The sequence below is a fragment of the Chiloscyllium punctatum genome, chromosome 42 (genome assembly GCF_047496795.1).
Source record: "Chiloscyllium punctatum isolate Juve2018m chromosome 42, sChiPun1.3, whole genome shotgun sequence".
NCBI classification, from domain to species: Eukaryota; Metazoa; Chordata; class Chondrichthyes; order Orectolobiformes; family Hemiscylliidae; genus Chiloscyllium; species Chiloscyllium punctatum.
The window spans coordinates 41,471,293-41,484,446 of record NC_092780.1 but is presented as its reverse complement, the minus strand read 5'-3'; the positions used below and the strand labels follow the sequence as shown (position 1 = coordinate 41,484,446).

At 42.2% G+C, this 13,154-nt stretch overlaps 1 protein-coding gene across 15 annotated transcripts in view; it reads right to left on the bottom strand.

Moving 5' to 3' along the window:
• The window catches only part of LOC140465920 (protein TANC2-like), a 1,065,959-nt gene that overhangs the window by 670,453 nt on the left and 382,352 nt on the right, over nucleotides 1-13,154 (bottom strand). Inside the window, exon 1 of one of the 15 annotated variants that reach the window (XM_072561868.1) lies at nucleotides 1,300-1,314. The exons of the other annotated variants lie outside the window; for them this stretch is intronic. The gene's annotated coding sequence lies outside the window, so the exon portion shown is untranslated. Of the gene's footprint in view, nucleotides 1-1,299; nucleotides 1,315-13,154 lie in introns of those variants that run through there. 15 annotated transcript variants of the gene reach the window in all.

The following is a 13,154-nucleotide window of genomic DNA, read 5'->3' as shown; positions in this document are numbered from 1 at the left end:
GATGGGACGCCTCCTCACACAGCGCTTCAGGGAACATCTCCGGGACACCCGCACCAATCAACCACACTGCCCCATGGCCCAACATTTCAACTCCCCCTCCCACTCTGCCTAGGGCATGCAGGTCCTGGGCCACCTCCACCACCGCTCCCTCACCACCCAACGCCTGGAGGAAGAACACCTCATCTTCTGCCCCAGGGCATCAATGTGGACTTCACCAGTTTCCTCATTTCCTCTCTTCCCCCACCTTACCTCAGTTCCAACCTGCCAGCTCAGCACCGTCCCCATGACCTGTCCTACCTGCCTATCTTCTTTTCCACCTATCCACTCCACCCTCCTCTCTGACCTATCACCTCCATCTCCACCCCCATTCACCTATTGTACTCTATGCTACTTTCTCCACCCCCACTCCCCTCTCATTTATCTCTCCACCCTGCAGGCTTCCTGCCTCTATTCCTGATGAAAGGCTTTTGCCCGAAACATCGAATTTCCTGCTCCTTGGATGCTGCCTGACCTGCTCGCTTTTCCAGCATCACTCTAATCCAGATCTACATACTGTGTCATGAAACTCTCCTGCACACATTGGACAAAAACTGACCCATCTAACGTACTCTAATTAGAGTTTCCAGTCAATATAAGGGAAGTTAAAGTTCCCCAGAACAACTACCCTGTTACTCTTGCTCCTATCCAGGATCATCTTTGCAATACTTTCCTCTACATCACTGGAACTTTTTGGAGGTATATACAAAGCTCCCAACAGGGTGACCTCTCCTTTCCTATTTCTAACCTCAGCCAACACTAATTCAGTGGACGGGTTCTCATCAAACATCCTTTCAGCTACCATAATATTGTCCTTGACTAACAATGCCACACCTCCACCCCTCTTTTACCACCTTCCCTAGTCTTACTGAAACATCTAAACACCGGAAACTGCAACAACCATTCCTGTCCCTGCTCTATCCATTTCTCCAAAATGGCCACAACATCGAAGTCCCAGGTGCTAACACATGCTGCAAGTTCACCCACATTATTCCAGATGTTCCTGGTGTTGAAGTAGACACACTTCAAACCACCTTTCTGTCTGCCAGTACACTCATGCAACCTTGAAACATTATTTATGACCTCACTACTCTCAACTCTTGCATAATGAAGATACAATTCAGATTCCCATCCCTCCGCTAAATTGATTTAAGCCCTCTCAAAGAGCATTAGCAAAGCCCCCCTCCCCCACCCCACCCCCACTCCCTCTGGTACCCCTCTGTTTCAGGTGTAGACCATCCTCTTTGTCAAGCACCCACCTACCTGAGAATGAGCCCCAACCATCCAGTTTAAGGGGCAGACTGATTGCAGGAGTGATTGCATCAGTCTCTCAGACCTTCGGCCTTCCTGGCAATTTCTGGATTGCCAGGAACGAGTAAAGGTAGGATTAGGAAGATAGAGCAGTTGATTGCATGGCTGAGAACTGGCGTAGCACAAATAAATTTAATGAGATTTAATTTATCTCATTAAATGGAGATAATGGAAATGTTATCTCCATTTGATAACATCATGACCGATTTAAGAATGACTACACCTTCACTACCCTGTCTGCCCAGCAATATCCCTCGATCCAAGATGGAGGACAGGAAAATAAATTGTGGTTGTAAGAGCTGTTCCTTTTCTAAGGTATTTTAGGGGTTAGAATGGATTTTATAAGCTTTTGCATTCTTTTGGAACTTTGGAGAAAAACAAATCAAAACAATGGCACTTTAAAGAAGAAAAAAAAGACGCAACGGCAGAGAGCACATGGTCAGCAAGAGAAACAGAGAAAAAAACCTGCACTACAGTCTGACACAGCAGTGATTCTGCATGCTGCTTGAGTTCAAGTATTTCTGGACATCTGAGTGCTTCTAAGAAAAATTAGCAAACAGTAAAAATGACAGCTGACCTTGGAGGTAGAGCTCACAGCATGAGAACAGAAAAATACATGGTTTTTAAGTGTAACCTTGCTGTCTTTTTTGTTGTAAATTTACAGTAGTGAGAAGAGTGGATTCTTTTTTGATGTATGTTTTATTGAGAGCTGTCTCTTGATTGAAACTTAAAAACATAGATACTAAGTTAACTTGGAGCAGTGTATTTTAGAGCAGTAAGACAGTGCTATTTTCTGAGTCTGTAGATTGTGAAGGAGCAAAGACAGCCTTTAGTCTTACGGTCAGATGTGGGAATTTCCATGTTATTGGTGGTTATGTCTGTAGGAAGAGTATATGATTGTGAATCCTTTCAGATCGCATGGATCAGTTGGAACGGTAGTTCGAGGCAATAAGGAATTTACATGAATTGTGGGGTGTATCACATAGCAGTTATAGGAAGGGAGAAAAACCACACAATCAATCAGGTAGATAGGTTACCTCCCAGGAAAAGGAGGCAGGTAGTGCAGGAGTTCCTTGTGGATATTCCCATTGCAAACAAATTTGTTGTTTTGGAAAATGCAGGGGGTGACAGACTTTAGCACAAACAGCTAAGTTTCTGGGACCGAGATTGGCTCTAATGTAATGAGGGGTACATCAGGTTCCAAGCGATTGACTGTGATAGGGAAATCTCTTGTCAGAGAGACACACAGACATTTCTGCAGCCAAAAGCAAGAAATTAGAATGGTGTGTTGCCTCCCTGGTGCCAGGACCAAGGATATCTCGGAGAGAGTGCAGAATATTCTCAAAGGGGAGTGGGACCAGCAGGAGGTTGTTATCCACATTGGAATGAATGACATAGGAAGGAAAAAGGGTCAGTTCTAAAGGGAGAATATCGGAAGTTAGGCAGGAATTTAACTTTCTTAAAAAAAAGAGGCTCGGGGTGGGGGGTGACCTGTATAAGGAGATGGATTGCACCTGAATTTGAAGGGGACTAACAAGGTGATTTGTTAGAGCTGCTCGGGAGGAATTTAAACTCGTAAGATGGAGAACTAAGAAAGGGATGATAACCTTAATGGGATTGTACTATACACCACTGTCCACCCCACCATGAGTCAGTAGGAAATTGAGAAACAAATTTGTGACGAGATCTCAGTTACCTGTAAGAATAATAAGGTGGCAACAGTAGGGGGTGTTAACTTTCCAAACATAGACTGGGACTGCCATAGTGTTAAGGGTTTAGATGGAAAGGAATTTATTACATGTGTATAAGAAATTTTTCAGTACGTGATGTACCTCCAAGAGAAGGTGCAAAACTTGACATACTCTTGGGGAAATAAGGTACAGTAAGTAACTAAGGTGTGAGAATGGGGCCAACGACCATAATTCTATTAGTTTTTAAATGGTGATGGAAAAAGATAGACCAGATCTAAAAGCTGAAGTTCTAAAACGGAGGAAGGCCAATTTTGACAAAGGCCTTTCATAAGTGATTGGGGGTGGATGTTTGCAGTTAAAGGGATGACTGGAAAATGAGAAGTTTTCAAAAAGGACAAGAGTCCAGAGAAAGCATGCTCCTGTTAGGGTGAAAGGCAAGTCTGGTAGATGTAGAGAATGCTGAATGATGAGAGAAATTGAGTTTTTGGTCAAGAAAAATAAGGAAACTTATGTCAGGTATCGACAGGAGAGATCAACGGAATCCTTAGAAGAGCATAAGGCAGTAAGAGTATACTTAAGAGGGAAATCAGGAGGACAAAAACAGGACATGAGATAGCTTTGGCAAGTAGGGTTAGGGAGAATCCAAAGGGTTTTTATAAATACATTAAGGACAAAAGAGTAATTAGGGAGAGAATAGGACCTGTCAAACATCAGCAAGACAGCCCATTTGTGGAAGACAAGAGATGCGGGAGATAGTAAGCCAGTATTTTGCATCAGTATTTCCTGTGGAGAAGGATGTGGAAGATATAGAATGCAGGGAAATAGATGGTGACATTTTTCAATATATCCATATTACCAAGGTCGTGGTGCTGAATGCTTTAACATGCATAAAGGTGGATAAATCCCCAGGACCTGATCAGGTGTACCCAAGAACTCTGTGGGAAGATGCAGTAGTGATTGCTGGGCCCCTTGCTGAGATATTTGTATCATCGAAAGTCACAGGTGAGGTGCCAGAAGACTGGAGGTTGGCTAATGTGGTGCCACTATTGAAGAAAGGGAGTAAGGAAAAACCAGGGAACTACAGACCGGTGAGCCTAACATCAGTGGGGGCAAGTTGTTGGAGGGAATCTTGAGGGATTTACATGTATTTGGATAGGCAAGGACTGATTCGGGATAGTCAACATGGCTTTGTGCATGGGAAATCATCTCTCACTAACTTGAGTTTTTTGAATAAGTAACAAAGAGGATTGATGAGGGCAGAGCCATGGACGTGATCTATATAGACTTCAGTAAGATAGTCACAACGTTCTTCATAGAAGACTGGTTACCCCGGTTAGATGTCATGGAATACAGTGAGAACTACCTTTTGGATACAGAAGTGGCTCGAAGGTAGAAGACCGAAGGTGGTGGCGGGAGAGGGTTGCTTTTCAGACTGGAGGCCTGTGGCCAGTGGTGTGCCACATGGATCAGTGCTGGGTCCACTCCTTTATGTCGTATATATAAATTATTTGGATGTGAGCCTAGGAGGGATAGTTAGTCAGTTTGCAGATGACACCAAAATTGGAGGTGCAGTGGACAGCGAAGGAGGTTATCTCAGAATACAATGGGATCTTGATCAGGTAGTAAAAATGGGCCAGGGAGTGGCAGATGGAGTTTAATTCAGATAAATGTGAGGCGCTGTGTTTTCGAAAGGCAAATCAGGGTAGGACTTATACACTTCATGGTAAGATCCTGAGGAGTGTTGCTGAACAAAGAGACCTTGGAGTGCAGGTTCATAGTTCCTTGAAAGTAGAGTCAAAGTTAGATAGGATAGTGAGGGCAGCATTTGGTATGCTTTCCTTTATTGGTCAGAGCATTGAGTATAGGAGTTGGGAGGTCATGTTGCAGCTGTACAGGACATTGGTTAAGCCATTTCTGGAATAGTGTGTGTAATTCTGGTCTCTCTCCTACAGGAATGATGTTGTGAAACTTGAAAGGGTTCAGAAAAGATTTACAAAGCTGTTGCTAGGGTTGGAGGATTTGAGCTATAAGGAGAGGCTGCATAGTCTGGGACTGTACTCCCTGGAGCATCAGAGGCCGAGGGGTGACCATATAGAGGTTTATAATATCAGGAGGGGCATGGATAGAGTAAACAGACATGGTCTTTTCCCTCGGGTGGGGGGAGTCCAGAACTAGAGGGCATAGGTTTAGGGTGAGAGATTTTAAAAAGACTTAAGGAGCAACATTTTCATACAAGGGTGGTGCATGTATGGAATGAACTGCCAGTTTAAGTGGTGGAGGCTGGTACAATCACAAACATTTAAAAGACATCTGGATCGGTATATGAATGCAGATGGTTGCGAGGGATATGGGCCAAGTCGGACAAGTGGGACTAGATTAGGTTAGGATATCTGGTCAGCATGGACCAAAGCGTCTACTTCCGTGTTGTACATCTCTATGACTCCTTTACTGGTGAAAATATATCAAACTCAGTTGTAAATATTTTCCATGACTTAACTCTGCCGCTTTCTGGGAAGCAGTATTCCATGAGCCTCAGGGAAAAAAATCTCAACCAAGCCCTAAATGGCAAACTCCTAAGTTTTAAACTGTGCCCACTAGTTCTAATCTTCCCCACAAGAGGGAACATTGACCTAGCATCCACCCCATTAAAATGGAAAATAATTACTCCCGCAACAGAAGTGATGAAACCTTGAGTACATATTGAATAACTTAAGATACAATCAACTCTTTCAGTGTCTTCATTTGCTTGCATAGAGTACTACCATTGGATTGATGGGTCTGTTTCTGTTTGCGTACGACTCTATACCATTGACAACCAACACCAAACTGCAATCATGTCCCTTTCAATGAATTATATCTGCACAAGCCAGACAATGGGATAAGACTTATATTGTTATAAAAGTGTAATATATAACTTGTATTTACAGATGTCTTAAACATAAACTTAATTCCAAGTATTTCATAGGGGCATTACTAAACAAGATTTCACAATGAACCACAGGACTTAAAGGATGAAGTAGATGTATAGATATTCAGAGGTTAAGGGAGGGAAGTCTGAATGTTACAGCCTACATAGCTAAAGAGAGGCCACAAAGTTGGTGCAATTAAAACTGGAATGGGGGGGGGGGGGGGTGAGGTGCAGTGATCAATGGAAATAAATCAATGCTTCCACTGAACTGCATAACCATGTAACTACCCAAAACGAAAATTTAAGAGACCACACACTTAAACAAATCACCTGTGCCTTCCAAACATAAGTATGTTGACACAGATATCTTCAAGATTTGTGGGGCTGGGGGAGATTGCAGAGGAAAAGAGATGTAAAGCCTGGAAGACATTGTATACTCTGGAGTCAATGCAGGTAATTTAGCACATGGAAACACATGGCAGCAAAATTTTAAATGATACCTTGTGGTGCTTATCACATAGCCAAAGTAATGGTTACTCACTTTGACAGCACCAATGTCAAAGAGGCAAGAGGCCAATCCATTCATATAAAGGAACTCGGCCATTGGGGTAGTTATTTTCAAATTAATCACTGCAAAAATTGCAGTGCAAGTAGGTATAATTTTATTTGCAAATTAGATCAATACTGAACAAAGACTTCCAAGGGATGACTTGGTATAGGTCAGCTGAGGAAGGAGCAAAATAATGCAGATGCTGAAAATACTCAGGTGTTTTTGGAGAATTCCATGGCTATTTTACAGAGCAGTAGTAGCTCCATCCACGGTGTAGTGAGTCATGAGCCATGAGCAAAACCACCTTCACAGTTTAGATTAGATTGGATTAGATTCCCTACAGTGTGGAAACAGGCCATTCGGCCCCACCAGTCCACACCAACCCTCTGAAGACTAACCCACCCAGACCCTTTTCCCTCTGACTAATGAACCTGATACTATGGGCAATTAAGCATGGCTAATCCACCTGACCTGCACATCTTTGGATTGTGGGAGGAAACCAGAGCACCCAGAGGAAACCCTCACAGACATGGGAAGAATATGCAAACTCCACACAGACAGTTGCCTGAGGATGGAATCGAACCCAAGTCCCTGGAGCTGAGAGACTGCAGTGCTAACCACTGAGCCACCGTTAGGGCAGTTGGATCAAGTGATTAAGGTGGTATAGGGATACTTGCCCTTATTAATTAAAAATTAGAGTTTGGGGCAAGAAGTTTATGCAGAAAACGTGTACATCTGTTTGGTCAAAGCTGCAATATTGTGTGCAGCACCCCATTATAGGAGGGACATGATAGCAAGAGAGGGTGCAAAAGGAGATTAACCAAGATGTTGCCTGGCAGAGGTTTACTTACAAAGAGAGACTGGACAGAAATGGGGTTGTTTTCCTGAGAGTAGAGGGGACATGATTGAGATATATAAAATCATGAGGGGTATAGATAGAGTGGACAAAAAGAAACTTGTTCAGTTGATGAGGGGATTTAAGGTCAGGAGCAAGAGGTTTCAATTAGATGTGAAGGAGTATGTTTTCACCTATTGGGTGGTGGGAATCTAGAACTCTGAGGGTGGCACACACAGAAACCCTAAAAGCATTTAACAAATATTTAGGTGTGTACTTGTGATGCCAAGACATACAAGCCATGGGCTAACTGCTGGAAAGTGGGATTGGAATCAGTAGATGATTGTTTTTGACTGCCGTGGACATGTGCCAAAGGACCTTTTTCTGTGCAGTAGATCTTTATCACTTTATAATTTTGCTTCCCATAAATGCACTCCGCTCTCACCCTCACCATAAATCCTTTATAGAAGGAAGTAGCAGACAATGAGTTTAAACACCCAGGAAGCACGAAGGAGAAGGACAGCAGATACATGAGAAGGACAGCAGATACATGAGAACACCATCACTTCCAAGCTCTCCTCCAAGTCAGTCACCATCCTGACTTGAAAATATCACTGTTCCTTCACTTTCACTGGGTCAAAATTTTGGAATTCCCTCCCTAATGGCATTGTGCCTAAACCAACAGCATGTAGACTGCAGCAGTTCAAGAAGCAGCTCACTAACACCTTCTCAAGGGCAAGTAGGGACAGCAGTGGCCAGCCAGCAATGCCCAAGTCCTATGTGCGAATAAAGAAAGTTTAAACACTCCAGAAAAAAGCTCAAAAGGTGTATGCAGTAATAACACCACAGGAGTTTGGGACTTGAGATAAAATATCTTAAAATAATCTGATTTATACACATATATTCTTGCATTGAGCGAGAGCATCACTAGCAAGGCCTACATGTGTTGCCCATCTATATAAAAAAATAAGTTTCTGCCTTCTGAAATACGCTCAGAAACAGATTTGAATTTTAGGATAAAAGTTGATCAGACCACCACAAGTTAAAAAACAGATACTATAGTGTATGACTTTCAAAACATGAAGGATATTAATACTGTTTGAAATCTACAAGCTATGCGGTTCTTACTATCTTAACTTTTCAGATTGTTAAAGGTGCATAGCTTCTGAGCAAAAATTGCTTGTTGTACCTCAAAAACACATTTTGAATATAGCAAAATGTCAAAATTGGACTCAGGTATGATGATACTATTATAGAGATAATATTTGCATCATTCGCTAGACTCATTAGCATGTATGAAATCATACTAGTGCACAAGTACAAAATTTTAGGAGCAAGGTTGAAGAGGTAAGGTGAATACAAGCTCAATTTCATTTTACTTAAAGGTGAAAATTCAACTCAAGACGGTACACACTGCCACACAAAAAAAAAAATCACCAAATTTTCTCTTCTCAAAACAATAAATATCTTGGAATAATCAATTATGTCAAATATCCTCCCCTAAGGGTGGCACGCTGACACTGCTGCCTCACAGCGCCAGAGACCTGTTGGGCCGAAGGGCCTGTTTCCACACTGTAAGTAATCTAATCTAATCAAATTATAGGGGAATTTAGCAGAATTCCAGCTGAACTATTGTCAGAAAAGGAAGACTGATTGGAGACGTTTTGTTTGAACATCTTATAAGCAAGAGGCTTGGAGTCCTGGCCAATATTTATTCCTTAACCATATGCACACTATAATCAGGCTTAATCATTTCATCTCACAAAAAAGGCACCACGACAAAAGCTCATCTTTCTGATGAAGAGTCATCTAGACTCTAAGCCTGACTCACTGTGATTTCCAACACTCTTTGCTTTCAGTCTCATGTTTGTATAGTGCCTTCAAACCTTCACATCAGTGTTATATTGCAAAATATGACATTGAACAACATAAGGAGGCACTGGAATAGTTGACTAAAAGTAGTGTCAAAAGTTGTAAGGAATGCTGTAAAGACTAAAGCGAGATAGAAAGATAAAGCAATTTAGGGTTGGAATTCTAGAGTTTAAAATCATGTTGACTGAATGCAAGTGATTAAAATCAGGGATGATCAAGAGGCCAGAATTAGTGAAGGGCAAATACCTCTGAGCTTTGAAGACTGGACAAGATGAGAAATAAGGAGCGACAAGAGAAAATGAGATTTGAAAGCAACTGTGTGAATTTTAAAATTGAGGCATTAACTAACTGAGAGCCAATGTAGGTTACAAACCTGATTGATGAAAATAAAGTACTGTAATACATCAGCATGTCTTGCACCATCAGTGCAGAAGAAACCTAATATTTTGCCAGCACTTCAATTTTATTTTAGATTTGTAGCAGCTTTAGTATTTTGCTTTAATTTTGTTGTAAGTAGAGTTTTGAATAATCTCAAATTTAAAGGTCACAAGTTCATAACATAACAGCAGAATTAGGCCATTTGGCCCAGAGAGTCTGTGCCGCTATTTGATCATGGCTGATATGCTCCTCACTCCCATTTTCCTGCCTTTTCTTCATAACTCTTCAATCTATTGACTAATCTGTCTAACTCTGCCTTAAAATGTACTCACTGTCCCAGCATCCATCACACTTTGGAGTAGCGAATTCCACACATTCGCACCCCTTTGGGAGAAATACCTCCTCCACAACTGTTTTTAAATTTGCTACCCTTTATCCAAAGAGATGATGAGATCTCATCCTAGAATGCCCCACAAGAGGAAGCATCCGCTCCACGTCTATTTTATCCATATCTTTTATCATCTTGAATATGTCAATTTGATTTTCCCTCATTCTTCTAAATTCCAAACTTTTCAAGCTTTCTTCATACAACACACCCCTCATCTCTTAGACTTATCTAGTGGACTTCCTCTGAATTGCATCTAAATAAGGGGACCAAAACTGTACACAATACTCCTGATGCAGTCTCACCAATGCATTGTATAGTTCAACAATACTTTATTACTTTTATATTCTGTGCCTTTTGCTATAAAAGCCAACATTCCATTCAATTTCTTTATTTAAAAGGTAGTCTGTGGGAAGCCAGTCAGGGGTGCATTATAATGGACAAATTTAGGAGATAACAAAGACATAAATAAGGGCTGCTGTCATTAGAAGAGCCAAGATAAGCATGAAGTTACAGATAAGAGAATAGGCGGTCTTCGTGATGAGGTTGTACAGGATGCTGGTGCAGCCACTTTTGGAGTACTCTGTCCAGTTCTGGTTGCCCTGCTATCAGGCGGATCTTTTTAAATTGGAGAGAGTTCAGAAAAGATTTATTAGAATATTGCCAGGACTGGAGAATTTGGTTTATTAAGAGGAGGCTGGATAGGCTGGGACTTATTCCACTGGAAGGTTGAGGGGGTGACCTTAAAAAAGTTTATAAAATCATGAAGGGCATAGAAGAGTAGCAAAGGTGTTCCCCTGGGGTGTGAGAGTTCAAAATTAGGGAGGCATATTTTTATGATGAGAGGAGAAAGATTTAAAAGGAACCTGAGGGGCAACTTTTTCCACAGAGGGTGGGGATTGTAGGTGGAATGAACTGCCAGAGGAAGTGGTAGACAAGCCAGGCAGCATCAGGTGGTGTCGAAGTTAACATTTCAGGTGTAATGTGAAGGAGGGGTTCCTGATGCTGTGTTCTTCTAGCTTCTTGCTTGTCTACCTTGGATTCCAGCATCTGCAATTTTTTTTGTCTCTAGCTGAGGAAGTGGTAGATGCAGGTACAACATTTAAAAGACATTTGGACAGATACATGAATCAGAATTTTTTTTTAGATTACTTACAGTGTGGAAACAGGCCCTTTGGCCCAACTAGTCCACACCAACCATCCGAAGAGCAACCCACCCAGACCATTCCCCTACATTTACCCCTTCATCTAACACTATGGGCAATTTAGCATGGCCAATTCACCTAACCTACACATTTTTGGACTGTGGGAGGAAACCGGAGCACTTGGAGGAAACCCACGCAGACACAGGGAGAATGTGCAAACTCCACACAGACAGTTGCCTGAGGCAGGAAATGAACCTGGGTCTCTGGTGCTGTGAGGCAGCAGTGCTAACCACTGCGCCACCGTACCGCCCATTGAGTCACCATGCCACCCATAAGTAATTTAGAGGTGTATGGACCAAATGCAGGCAAGTGGGAATAGTTTAGCTTGGCAAACTGGGTTTCCATGGACAAGTTAAACAAAAGGGTCTATTTCCTTGCGGTATGACTATATGTGGATGTATGGTCAGATGATCATCTTGATGTGAAATATGCCATGCTCTGAACAACCTAATTCACCTCAGACAGTAATAGAGTTAATGGCTAGAGAAGAGATTATGGCTGGGACTAAAACAATGACATTCAGCTTCCCTGTATTTAATTGTGTAACAATTTAAAGCAATCTAATAATTTAGAGACAGATGAGAAGTTAGGAAAGGCAGTGAGATACAGCTTGGTGTCTTCAGCAAACAATAATGTTTTCAGATCACACCACTGAGAGGCAACATGTTGATGGGAAACAGCAGGAGCAAAAGAGAGATCATTGAGGGAATCAAGAAGTAATAGTACAGAAACAGGAAGGTGAGTCATTGCAGGTGATGAGTACAATTAAATAATTAATCATGGAACTGAGTGACATCTGGGCAACTGCTAGAGGAGCATGCTTTTATCAATCATATCTAAAAGCTGAAGGAAAATTGACAAAGAGGGATAGTTTACCTTTGTCAGTCACATAGGATGCAAGTGAGACTTTCATTAGATCCACTTCAGAACTGTGGCATGGTCGAGACGCACAATGGAAGAAACTTCAGTTGGAGAATCCGACAGCCAGCCACCATTAATCTAGAAAAGCCCAGCTCAACTTCCAAGTTCAGAACAGGGTACAGTACCAAGCTCTACTGGTTCTGTAAGAGTTTTCCCAACCAACCATATACAAAGTGCCTCAAGACTTTATTCTATGTTATAAGGTATTGTACAATCATTGTATAATTATTCAAATTGAGCTTGGGCTGGCCAATAGTCTAAATCAAGTACACAGAGAACAACATAGAAAAAGACTCCTTGGCCCACCACGTCTATGCTCACCATAAGACCATAAGACATAGGAGTGGAAGTAAGGCCATTCGGCCCATCGAGTCCACTCCGCCATTCAATCATGGCTGATGGGCACTTCAACTCCACTTACCCGCATTCTCCCCGTAGCCCTTAATTCCCCGAGACAACAAGAATCTATCAATCTCTGCCTTGAAGACATTTAGTGTCCCAGCCTCCACTGCACTCTGTGGAAATGAATTCCACAGGCCCACCACTCTCTGGCTGAAGAAATGTCTCCGCATTTCTGTTCTGAATTTACCCCCTCTAATTCTAAGGCTGTGTCCACGGGTCCTAGTCTCCTCACCTAACAGAAACAATTTCCTAGCATCCACCCTTTCCAAGCCACATATTATCTTGTACGGCTCTATTAAGTCTCCCCTTAATCTTCTAAACTCCAATGAATACAATCCCAGGATCCTCAGCCATTCCTCATATGTTAGACCAACCATTCCAGGGATCATCTGTGTGAATCTCTGCTGGACACGTTCCAGCGCCAGTATGTCCTTCCTGAGGTGTGGGGACCAAAACTGGACACAGTACTCCAAATGGGGCCTAACCAGAGCTATATAAAGTCTCAGTAGCGCAACGGTGTTTTTATATTCCAACCCTCCAGAGATAAGTGACAATATTGCATTCGCTTTCTTAATCACAGGCTCAATCTGCATGTTGACCTTTAGAGAATCCTCGACTAGCACTCCCAGATCCCTTTGTACTTTGGCTTTACGAATTTTC